Here is a 13,055-nt window from a genome sequence, read left to right as displayed (position 1 = left end):
AGTTGTCTACCAGGGGCTCATAGGTAGCTGGTAGGGCTTTGCTAGAGGTGGGGATAGGAAGTGTGTTCTAGAGCAAGGGCTCAGCCTGTCCTAAGATTCAGCACAGCGATAGAGCTTTGAGTGTGGTTGGACCACAGGGGAGAGGCAGGGGCAGCAGCAGAGGCCTGGTCCTGTAGCCGCCTGTGAGCCAGGCTAAGATGGTGGGCTTTGCCTCAACGCCATGGGGAGCCTCATGGAGAGGGAGGTAGGGGAGAGGGGGATGATCAGAGGGGTGCTTTAGAAACATCATCTGGCTACAGAGTGGAGACTGGACCCCTCAAACTCAGGGCAAGACGGGAGCCTGGGAGGTTGACAGCAATTCCAAAGAGGACCTTGGTGGTGGTTACAGTTTGATGGATTTTGTTGTCTCATGGATAATGTTTTACACAATTTTTTTTCAAAAGGGAGCTTTTGGAGAATTAAGCTTCAGGCTGCACTTCCCATGCATGTGGCCATTTTGGGCAAGGAATGGAATATGGTCCCCTAGAGCTGGGCCCTGGGGGCTGTGGCCCAGATTGTATTCAGAGTCCTGGGTGTGCGGGTCCCTCCCACCTCCTCTGCAGACCCCTCACTTGGCCCAGTGACCAGGGGCTCTGGGTGAACCCAATGAGGGGTGGGAGGGGCTGAGGCTGTGCACCTGTGCTATGGGTCCGGGCAGAGAACCCGAAGAGCTGTGGAAAGAGCTCTCGGAGTGGTGGGTTTCAGAGCAGAGTCCCCTGCTATCTTTTTCTGACTCGTGGACTGATTTTTCTCCACTGGCTGAGTGGCCAGCAAGTCAACATGTGTGTCCCTCACTACGCTGCCTCACTGGTCCAGACAGTATCCTGTTGTATTCTGGACTGGTTTTGAAATGTAACGGCAGGCCTCTTTAACACCATTTAAAAATAAATTCACAGGTACAGGCGGAGCAGTTGGCAAAGGAGATCAGGACCATGAATGAACCCTGAGAGGGAAAATAACGCGATAAAAGTGGAAAAGTAAACGAGACATTTGCCGTGAGACCTGCCAGGAAACGAGACCGGCCCTAATTGATGCGGCGGATCTCTGCATGAACCCGCAGTCACACACGGAGGCCGGCCCCTGCCTCGTCCAGCTGTCTCGTCCCGCCAGCCTGAGTCATCCTCTGCTGGCTCCAAGCTGCAGCCTCGGGTTTGGCAGCAGAATTAGATCTGACCTTTTCAATCGTGGCTTTTAAAAAAATTATTAAATTTAAAAATGGTTAAACCTCAAATGAGCTGAAATCTTTTGTGCGGAGAACCCGTCTATCATTTCTTTTGTCCGTAAAATATATTTAACCTCAACCATGTAATTAACGCCAGTGAATCCACCAGGCTGGTTGGGTTTATTATGTGCTCAGGGAGCTCAGCTGTTCTCCTCTGAAAAGGGCAGTGCCGGGCGTTTTCTTGAGTTTCTTGGCAAAAGCTGTAGGCAGAAAGTTGAATCGCATCTGGAATAGTTTCCACTTTGCCTCCTTCTGTTCCTTCCACAATCCAGGTTGAGCAGAAAAGGCTTCACAATTAGAGAGAAATGCTCAACAAAGGACAATTAGCCAGGCTGAGAGCGCAATCTTGAGGTGGGGGTGGGTGATGTGTGTCTGGGCAGGAATTCAGAGGAGTGAAGTCAGCTTCACCAAGCCCTCAGACACCCAGATGCAGTTTCCAAGCAGGGCAGAGAAAAGATGAAAGTCTGGTGGCATTTAAAGCAGAAATTCTTAACATGATTCTGGGAATCTAGGCTTCCCAGTGAAACTGAAAGAGCACTGGCTTGAGAGTCCGATATATTTGAGTTAGGATTTGCATCTCTGCTGCTTATTTGGTGTTTGAATCTGGTAAGTCATGAAGCCATTCTGAACCTCATTATTCTTATTTATGAAATAAAGGTAAAAAAATAAGTAACTTGCAGAGTTATTGTGGTTTAAATGGGATCATATATGTCAGATTCTTAGCACAGAGCTTGGCACATAGAAATCAGCCTCCATTATTCTTTCCCTTTTATTCCTCCTCTTTCTTCTTTTCCCTACTGGAAAATGGGTCAACCAAACTGAAAATAGCTAAACAAACGTTGTGTGTGCATGAAGGGAGTGGGGGATGCCTGCTCTATCAACCATCAGGATATATTAAACAGCTATAACCATTGTGATAGTGTGGTACTGGCCCAGCAATAGACAGATGTCTAATGGAATTGAATAGGAAGCCTGGATGCAACACACACAAATGACACTGCAGGCCGTTGTGGGGAAGCATGAACTACTCAGTAAAAAGTGCTGGGAGCACTGCTCAACCACACGGGAGAAGCGAAATGGGACTCCTACCTCACACCATATACAGAATCACTCCCAGATAGATGAAATGTGAAAGGCAACATTTGAGGATTTTAAGAAGAAAATAGAGGAGATCTCTTTATGACCTCAAGGTAGGCCAGGGTTTCTTAGCAAAGTGCAAAAAGGTTGATAAGTTAGACTACCTTAAAATTCAGAACTCTTTCAACAAAAATCTGGATAAGATGTCTGCAGCATAAACAACAAAAGATAAGTATTCAGAGTATAGACAAATGGGAAATAATGACACAAACAATGTGATAGAAACATAGGAAAATGACTTGTTCATAAAGACATTTTATGAAATAGTAGAAAAGATTGGCCAATTATATGCAAAAAGATGTTCATTTGTAATTAGGAAAATGAAAATTAAAATCACAAAGAAACTGTGTAACATGAAGGATGGATTAACTAACCTTATTGTGATCATTTCATAATATATACATAAATTCAGTCATCATATGGTGATGACAAAATGTTTGTTTCATCATCACAAACATTTGAAATATTTGTTACATGTCAATTATATCTCAATAAAGCTTAAAAAAAAAAAAACTTATCAAGCCACCAGTAGCCTACCATAAGTATTCTTGCTTTTTCCGTATGATTAGTTACTGAAGCTTCTCTTTGATTTTTTTCCTGACTATTCCTCATCATATCAAGATAACAAAGATACATCTCTATTTAGACACACACGGATACATACACACAAACCTCACGGAAACCTACCATTTTACTCTCACTGGGTTGACAAAAATCTAAGGAGTCTGACACCATGCATATGTGAGGACGTGGAGAATGGGAACCCTTACATGTTGCTGGAGAGCGTAAATTGGAAAGCTATTTTGGAAAGTAAATTGGCATCGTCTTGTAAAGCTAAGTCCGTGCAGCCCAGCACCTGACTCCTAGGTATGCACCAGACCTCAGAGAAACCCCTGATGGTCTGCAGCGGGACCTCTGCTCTGAGGCCTCTCACAGCAGCACTGGGGGTAAAAAACAAAGCATTGGAAACCATTTTAACATCCTCTGATAAAATGGTTAAATAGACTGTGAGCATTATAGGTATATGAAAATGAATGCGCTCCAGCTACCCATGAACACCTGCGTGAATCTTAGAAACAAGATGCTGAGTGAACCAAACATCTTGCAGAAGATCCTAAAGAGTAAAATTTCATTTTTATAAAATGCAAAAACCAATCAACACTGAAGAATATTGTTTGAATGACAGAATGATAAGCAGACAGTTCAAGATCCTGGCTACCCCTTTGGAAGAGGCAAGGGGATGAACAGGCATGGAGCAAATCGATAACATTGCCTGTGTTGGTAACATTCTGTTTCTCCAGGTGGGTGCTGGTTTCACAATGTGTATGTTATTATGATGCTTCATAACTCACACACGTGTTCCATCTATTCTTTTGTGTGTTGAGTATTGTGAAATTAAAAGCAGAAATAACAAGAATGCATGGAAGGATTGGGACTTGACTGGCTGCAGTTACCGTTGCTGGTAGACTCCCTGGGAGGTGGGGAGTGAGGAGACCACTGTGCAGTGTACTCAGACAGGCTGAGCTCATGCTAGCGGGAGAGAAGAGGTGAATCTCATGAGAGTAAAGCCTGACAGGGGTTCCAGGCTCCTGCCAAGGTTGTGTCACATTTGGTGACGTCCTAGGAAGGTGGGGGACTACACATAGTGGCTCAGTTGGTAAAGAACCCACCTGCAATACAGGAGACCTGGGTTTGATCTCTAGGTCGGGAAGATCCCCTGGAGGAGGAAATGACAACCCACACCAGTACTCTTGGCTGGGAAATCCCATGGACAGAGGAGCCTGGTGGGCTACAGTCCATGGGGTCACAAGAGTTGGATATGATTTAGCGAGTAAACTACTTCACATGGAATTTGGTGCCCTGCAGGCATGGTCATATATGAAATATAATAGCCTGGGATTCTGGGGAATGGGAACTGGTTTGGCAAACTGTGATCTATTGGGATTTCTCTTCCCACTTAATGTCTGATATTAGTGTTGTACAGTGTTCAGTTCAGTTCAGTTCAGTCGCTCAGTCATGTCCGACTCTTTGCAACCTCATGAATCGCAGCACGCCAGGCCTCCCTATCCATCACCAACTCCTGGAGTTTACTCAAACTCATGTCTATCAAGTCGGTGATGCCATCCAGCCATCTCATCCTCTGTCGTCCCCTTCTTCTCCTGCCCCCAATCCCTCCCAGCATCAGGGTCTTTTCCAATGAGTCAACTCTTCGCATGAGGTGGCGTAGGCTCTTATTAAATTCCTTAACTTAAAAATAAAGGTGCTGCAATGGGATAACATTGGCAAGCTTCAGCCTCAAGACAGTTAATTTTTCTGTAAGAATGTGGTGCTGTCAGAATCAACTACTGGGGCATTCTAATTTCTACAGGTTTGGGGATATAGTGGCTTTGAGTGGGAGGGAGCTAGTCTATCAAAATGTCAATAGTCTTGGAGAATTTTCAAGGAAGTAAAACTAAAGAATGTAAATGCAGAGTGTTCTTTCAATTTCAGGGCGTGTGTCAAGGCTCTTTGACCTGTGCAATTAGGTCCAGGTCCCAGTGGCTGTAGGATATGGCAACCCACTCCAGTATTCTTGCCTGGAGAATCCCATGGACAGAGGGGCCTGGTGGGCTACAGCCCATGGGGTCACAAAGAATCAGACACGACTGACCACACATGCCCCATGGGGGAAGATGAGATGCCTGTTTCTTCTGCTCCCAGCTCTCTTCTTTAAAAATGCCCTGCTCCTCAGTACAGTAGACCTGAAGGAATGTGGATGGTCCTTTGTTTCAAGAGAACGTGGATTAACACTGCTGAAAGATGCTATGGCCAGTCGACAGTAATGCCTTTTAAAATGCCAGTAAGACATTGCAATGACCCGGAAATCATGGGTCGGTGAAAACATCTGGATTTTGGTGTGTTGTTTTCCTATTTGTTTATTCAAAAGCCCTCACTTCAGATTCTGTCCCTGGTCATTTAGCAAAGGTCCCCAGTATGATCCATTGTCTTATATGCCAAAAGACTCGTAGAGAGTCTATGTGACCATCAGAAGGCTAGTCTGTCAGGAGTCTCGGTTTTCTGCTTATTCCAACACTGTTGAAACCACGTCCTTTAAAAAAAAATTGCCATCCTGTGGACATCGCCAGCAGGGAGCAGCAGGAGGAATTTGCTGCTGACTATCCTATTTTTATCAGTATTGGGGATTTTGCTTCCTACTGTGAAGTTAAAGGAGGATTCTGCTCCTTCCCTCTGTCATTTTCCTATCTTTCATATTATTTATTTTAAAATTTAAAAATTTCCCTTTGGCAGTGCCACATGCATGGCACGTGGGATCATAGTTTCCCGACCAGGGATTGAACCTGTGCCCCCCTGCCTTGGAAGTGTGGCGTCATAACCACTGGGCCACCAGGGAAGTCTCTTCCATATTTAAGACTGGTTAAAAAATCTCTGCCGGAAATTGACTGAACAGAGCTCAAGGTTCAAATTGCAAATCCTAATTGGTTAGTGCCTGGCTTCCCTGTGCTTTACAAAGACAGATTTTTAAAATGCCTGTCACATCAGAATCCTTTCATCCCCCACTGCCTACCTCCCTGTCCCAGCCTTGAAACCTTCTATTTACCCAATGCTTAAAATATGGAAAAGGTAATAATTAAGATTGTGCTCTCAGTGCAGGTGGTGGCTCTAAATAGCTTACGGGCTCTCTGGGTGTCTACAAGCAGTGAAGTCGTGTTTGTTGTTATTGCATGAAATGAAAGAAGCACCTTGGATGATTACAGATGAAGATCTTTTTCCCAGCGGCCGGCAGAACCGAGGGGAAGAGCCACCTCTCATTCCCTTCATAGTTGGCCTGGGAGCTGGGAGGATGGGCAAAGAAGCCTGGAAAATCTGCCGGCTTCTAATTGTGTCTTTACAGCCAACTAGGCTACCAAAATGATTATCTTTTTCTCTCTGAGCCTTACTGACCTGTGGCTAATGAGATTTGTGCTTCGATTAGTTGTAGAACATAAATTAGCTAATCAATGGCAATGGATTCGCATTATTTCTCATACATGAGTTCTGCCGCACTGATCTGTACTGAATATTCAAATCAATTTCAGATGCTCTGAACGACTCCGTTAATGTGACCTGCTGGAATCTGGCTGCATCCGTAGCCTCCTTGGGAGCAGATGAAGACCAGGCTGAGCCTGGCTCACACCCCAGCTGCTCAGGCATCCAGAGCTCTGCAAACTACCTTGCTTTCCCTTTCACACAATGAGGGCCAAAGAAGGTTGGGGAGAAAGTCGTGCGGCGGGTTGGGGGAAGCAACAGAAACTCCCGGAGAACTCAGCCCCAGGTGGCCTCCTTTCCTGCAAAGGAACCGGGCTAAGGGGACATCAAAAAGCAGGGAGCTATTTTCAGGTTTCTGGGGTACAAACTTTGCCAAGGGCAAGATCCTGGGTTGGTGTCTTTGGTTTTCAACCCGGGGAAGAAAATCTTCCACTTTTTGCTGTAGTTGTCTCGTCTGTACAATTAACCAGCATCTTGGCATAAAACGTGGAAATTTGTACAGTCTTCTAGGCATCTGTGGGCTTTATGGTACAAGTTCTGTTAGTACTGAAGCCACAGAAAATTAAATGTTCCCCAAAGAACTTCCAGATGTGCTTTATTCTAATGGGGTCATTATGCAGTAAATTAAAAAGCAGGGTAAATGGAACTGTAAAATTTAAATTACTCTAAAACCACATCTCTTTGCTTTGAGCATTCATTTGTGGGGTTGCATTTGCAATAAATGTGAATTAGGCAGCTGCAATAACTGTTAATCATATATTTATAAAATAGTAATGAGGAAATGAATAGCAGAGTAAGACAGCTGCACATTTGTCTGAGAGTGTGTCAACTGTGAACATAATAAGATGTGGAACATTGTTTGGAGCTGGGTTGATAATACAGTGAATGTAAGAGATCGCTTCAGCCTCTTAACTTTACACGAAATTATACATAAAATCCATAAAAGCCCATAATAATGCATTATGCCCCTGAATTGTATTCAATATTTTTCTTTGCTTTGATTTTCTGAAATGAGCTCTACTTTCGCCAAAGCCATCTTCCAGGCATCAGTGAGGCTTTTGTTTCAGGCGATGTCGGGTTTCTAAGATTGCAATTGGATTTAAAGAAAGCAGGGCCGGTGCTGGCAAGGAGTTAATGGTGGGGCTTTATTTGTTTCCTTGGACCTGCTGTACGTGGCTGGAGGCATGCCTGACCTGTCCCGGGAGGAGGATAGAGGGACTCCAGGCCTCCCCAGCTGAGCCCTGAGATCAGGATGGGGGAGAGAGGCCACTGCCAGTCCACCAGAGCCCCTGGGCTGCAGGTTGGACCTGGTGAGAACAGGGACACGGCTTTCAGCCACTGTTCAGACAAACATCTCCTTGGGGGCCACGGCTGGGAGCTCCAGACAGGTCTAGTAAAGGTCTGTGGCCTTGTGCTTGGGATGGATGACTATCCTGATGGCTGAAGTGATGATTGTTACTTGGAAACCTCCTTGCCTGGTGTTTGAACCAAACCCTCTGCAGGGAGCATCTGAAAACCGGGGCTTGAGGCAGACCCCTCCTGAGCACGGAGAGGCAGGGGAGGGGCCTGTGGTCGGGTGTCCGCAAGCAGCTGATCCTGGCCAGTCTCCTCCTGTCCTTGTATCACGTGGCATGACCAAGATGAAGCCAGTGCCCCTTACTGAGCATGCAGGGCTCTGCCCGGCCTGGCCCAGCCGCATCTCCCCACTCCCACATCAAACACCTGCAGGGTCCCAAATCTGCCATGATCTCAAGTTTGGTGGCTCTGAGTATGTGGTTCTCTTGATCTGGAATATTCTTCTCAGCTTCAAAGATTCCAGTTGCTCCTGCATGTCCCTTGTGAAGCTGCCCCAGACAGACTCCTGGACCCCTTTCCTTGTTCCCCTGGTGCTCATCATGCTATGTGCACCTCCTCATGACAACAGCAGTCTCACTGCCTCTGCGGTGCTCTAACTTAGTGTCCACGTACCCGTCAGACTCGGGCTCCCTGAGCGGACGCTCGGGTTTGGTGCTTTGCTACATCTTGTTTTGGGAAATGAATGCGGAATGCAGCCACTGGATGCTGGTGTAGGATTAAGGACAAGGGCCTGGGAGGGTCCAACATGAACTCTCCTGGTGTTTCTATAATTAACCCAGGTCCTTCTTTTCTCCGGGCGGCCCCCAGCCCTTGGGATGGATGATGGTTGTCTGTAAGGAGCTGGAGAAGGAGCAGGTCTAACAGGAAGAGTGCCTCCAGAAAGTTCAAAGTGGGATGTTTCAAAATAGAATGTTGAGTCCGTAACCATCCTCCCATCACTCAGGATTCTGTAAGACCCTCACTGAAGGCAGTTTATTGTAGGAAACTGGGACTCTCTGTTCTTTCTGGGAAAGAGGGAGGAGGGGGAGAGAGACAAAAACAGAGACAGAGGCAAGGAAAGACACAGAGACAGAGATGAGGAAGGGGCCGGGGGAGGAAAAAGCTTGTTATACACACGTGCAGAGAACATTCTGTAAATCTCTTCCCAACACACATTCATTTCCCAGTATTTCAGTTTTATTTTTCTTTAACCAACATTTTTTTTCTTGTTATAAAAATACTATATGGTCATTTTTATAATGTGCAGCATAAAAATTTCATAATTTATTTAACCATTCCTTTATTTGTTTAAAAATTCCTGTTTATTTAACCATTCTTTATATGTTTATTCTCTTATTGTTTATTGAATCATTCTTCATTCATTGAATATTTATGAATATTTTTTGCTCTTTTAAATAATGTTATTAAAATCCTTAAAATCTTTGCCAATTTCATAAGTATAGTATGACGCGTCATTATTATTTTAATTTCAGTTTATTTCTAGTAAAGCAGAATTTTTCCCTCTTTTTTTTTTGCTTATTTATGTGTAGTTTTTCTCTGGAATGATTAAGTATGGCTTTCACTATCAAGGGAACAGAGTCATCACTGAGTGTCTTATGGGGAGCATTGTTTCATTTCCCCTTCATATTAACCCCTCTCATAGACCCTATGGTCTGTGCGAGACTTGGTGACGTTGAGGATCCTCCCTGAGATGCATGGTTAGTAGGCGCTGGATCCTGCTGCATTACAGACGCGTCCTTTCATTTTTCTACTGGGAGCTGACAGCTTTCTCTTTAACTTACTGGAGCTGTTTGCATATTGAGTGTTTAATTCATTGTCCACGTACCTATAGGCTTTTTTTTTTTTTTAATGAAGTATAGTTGATTTACAATGCTGTGTTAGTTTTGGGTATACAGCAGAGTGATTCAGTTATATACATATACATAGAGAGAGGTTTCCCAGGTGGTGCAACGGTAAAGAATTCTCCTGCCAATGCAGGAGATGCAATTTCGATCCCTGGGTTGGGAATGTCCCTTGGAGGAGGAAATGGCAACCCACTCCAGTATTCTTGTCTGGAGAATCCCATGGACAGAGGAGCCTGGCGGGCTACAGTCCATAGGGCAGCAGAGTCAGACATGACTTAGCAGGCACATGCATACATATATATATATACATATACACACACACACACATATATATTCTATTTCAGATTCTTTTCCCTGTAGGTTATTACAAATATTGAGCAGTGTTCCCTATGTTATATAGTAACTCCTTGTTGATTATCTATTTTATATACAGCAGTGTGTATCTGTTAATCCTAAACTCCTAATTTATCCCCCCCACTTCTTTCCCCTTTGGTAACTTCACAGATTTGCATGTCATCCTTGCTCAGGGGCTTTGCTAACCTTCGCTGTGTCATTCCAGTGTTGGTATGTGTGCTGGGGAAGAGAGCACCAGCATGGTCCTTTAAACAGAGGGCTCATGTCGCAGGGTTCCCATCAAAGAAGGGGAAATGGCTCCCCTAAGAAGCCCACGGCTCTCCCCACTTTGTCTTCATTCAGAGAGTCACCTCTTGGTGGCTCCGCGTCCAGGTTTCTTCCCTCTTATCATCTTCTGATGTCTGCACCCTTTGAAAGGTGGGCGGAATGATGGCTGTTAGTCATCTCACTCGTTTGAGAAAGCTGAGGACTGCCCCAGGTAAGAGATATGGCAGGGAAGCCAATAAAAAACAAAACCTAAACCAGAATTAATAACACCAGACCAAATCACACCAAGCTGAACAAATATCCCAACATGGTGAGTCAGTCACTTTGGATTTGGGGTAGAGTTGCCAGGTAAAATATAAAATGCCCAGATAAATGAATTTCAGATAAACAACACTAAAATTACCAAAAATATTTTAAAAAATACTAAAAAATATCCTATGCACTGTTTGGGACATACTTATCCCCCCAAATTATTGTTGTTAGAAATTTCTTAGGAGGCTTTTAGTCTTTTTTCAAAGGTAATTTTATTGGGATAACTTACATCTGTTATGTAGATAGAAAGGACAGTTTAGCAGTGTAAATTTATTTTAGAAGTTCAAGTGAACAATATTTAAAAATCAATCAATATGAACCATAAAACTGTTTTGAATTTGAGTTTATGAGTTACCTTTGCAACCTACAGCAGCCTCAGCTCCAGTTCAGGTTAGGTTATTATTATTTATTATTTTTTTTTGTAGCAGTGAATAAATCCTGCTTGCAAATGGTAAAAAAAAAAAAAAAAAAGGCTTACCTTAAGATTTAAGCATAGTGGTGAGCGGCCGAGATGAGAAACCCCACGTCCAAGGTAAGGAGCAGCAGCTGTGTTTTCCTGGAGCAGCTGTGAAGAGATACCCCAAGCCCAAGGTAAGAGAAACCCCACTAAGATAGTAGGTGCTGAGAGAGGGCATCAGAGGGCAGACAGACTGAAACCACAATCACAGAAAACTAACCAATCTGATCACATGGACCACAGCCTTGTCTAACTCAATGAAACTATGAGCCATGCCATGAAGGGCCACCCAAGACGGACGGGTCATGGTGGAGAATTCTGACAAAATGTGGTCCACTGGAGAAGGGAATGGCAAAGCACTTCAGTATTCTTGCCTTGAGAACCCCATGAACAGTATGAAAAGGCAAAATGATAGGACACTGAAATATGAACTCCCCAGGTGGGTAGGTACCCAATATGCTACTGGAGATCAGTGGAGAAATAACTCCAAAAAGAATGAAGGGATGGAGCCAAAGCATAAACAACACCCAGTTGTGGATGTGACTGGTGATAGAAGCAAGGTCCGAGCAATATTGCCTAGGAAGCTAGAATGTTAGGTCCATGAATCAAGGCAAATTGGAAGTGGTCAAACAGGAGATGGCAAGAGTGAACGTTGACATTCTTGGAATCAGCAAACTAAAATGGACTGGAATGGGTGAATTTAACTCAGATGACCATTATATCTACTACTGTGGGTAGGAATCCCTTAGAAGAGATGGAATAACCATCATAGTCAACAAACGAGTCCAAAATGCAGTACTTGGATGCAATCTCAAAAACAACAGAATGATCTCTGTTCGTTTCCAAGGCAAACCATTCAATATCACAGTAATCCAAGTCTATGCCCCGACCAGTAATGCTGAAGAAGCCAAAGTTGAACAGTTCTATGAAGACCTACAAGACTTTCTAGAATTAACACCCACAAAAGATGTCCTTTTCATTATAGGGGACTGGAATGCAAAAGTAGGAAGTCAAGAAACACCTGGAGTAACAGGCAAATTTGGCCTTGGAGTACAGAATGAAGTGGGGCAAAGGCTAATAGAGTTTTGCCAAGGGAACACACTGATCATAGCAAACACCCTCTTTCCACAAACAGAAAAGAAGACTCTATAACATGGACATCACCAGATGGCCAACACTGAAACAACTTGATTAATTCTTTGCAGCCAGGATGAGGAGCTCTATAAGTCAGCAAAAACAAGACCTGGGGCTGGACTGTGGCTCAGATCATGAACTCCTTATTGCCAAATTCAGACTTAAATTGAAGAAAGTGGAGAAAACCACTAGACCATTCAGGTATGACCTAAATCAAATCCTTTATGATTATACAGTGGAAGTGAGAAATAGATTTAAGGGACTAGATCTGATAGACAGAGTGCCTGATGAACTATGGGTGGAGGTTCATGACATTGTACAAGAGACAGGGATAAATTTCTTTTGACAGGGGAAAATTTCTTTTTCCCCAAGAAAAAGAAATGCAAAAAAGCAAAATGGCTGTCTGAGGAGGCCTTACAAATAGCTGTGAAAAGAAGAGAAGCAAAAAGCAAAGGAGAAAAGAAAGGTATACCCATTTGAATGCAGAGTTCCAAAGAATAGCAAGGAGAGATAAGAAAGCCTTCCTCAGTGATCATTGCAAAGAAATAAAGGAAAATAATAGAATGGGAAAGACCAGAGATCTCTTCAAGAAAATTAGAGATACCAAGGGAACATTTCATGCAAAGATGGGCCCAATAAAGGACAGAAACGGCAGGGACCTAACAGAAGCAGAAGATATTAAGAAGAGGTGGCAAGAATATACAGAAAGACTGTACGAAAAAAATCTTCATGACCCAGATAATCACGATGGTGTGATCACTCACCTAGAGCCAGACATCCTGGATTGTGAAGTCAAGTGGGCCTTAGGAAGCATCACCACGAACAAAGCTAGTGGAGGTGATGGAATTCCAGTTGAGCTATTTCAAATCCTAAAAGATGATGCTGTGAAAGTGCTGCACTCAATATG

General features: G+C 43.9%; 1 non-coding gene across 1 annotated transcript; it reads right to left on the bottom strand.

Annotated features, from left to right (window-relative positions):
- Positions 1-10,106: 10,106 nt before the first annotated feature.
- On the bottom strand, positions 10,107-10,213 carry LOC122446896. Its single transcript, XR_006271051.1, has one exon. It is a non-coding gene; the product is annotated as a U6 spliceosomal RNA (small nuclear RNA).
- Positions 10,214-13,055: the final 2,842 nt, after the last annotated feature.

The sequence above is a fragment of the Cervus canadensis genome, chromosome 8, assembly GCF_019320065.1.
Source record: "Cervus canadensis isolate Bull #8, Minnesota chromosome 8, ASM1932006v1, whole genome shotgun sequence".
Lineage (NCBI taxonomy): Eukaryota > Metazoa > Chordata > Mammalia > Artiodactyla > Cervidae > Cervus > Cervus canadensis.
Note: the sequence above shows the minus strand (reverse complement) of the source record. Positions and strands in the feature narration are given on the sequence as shown.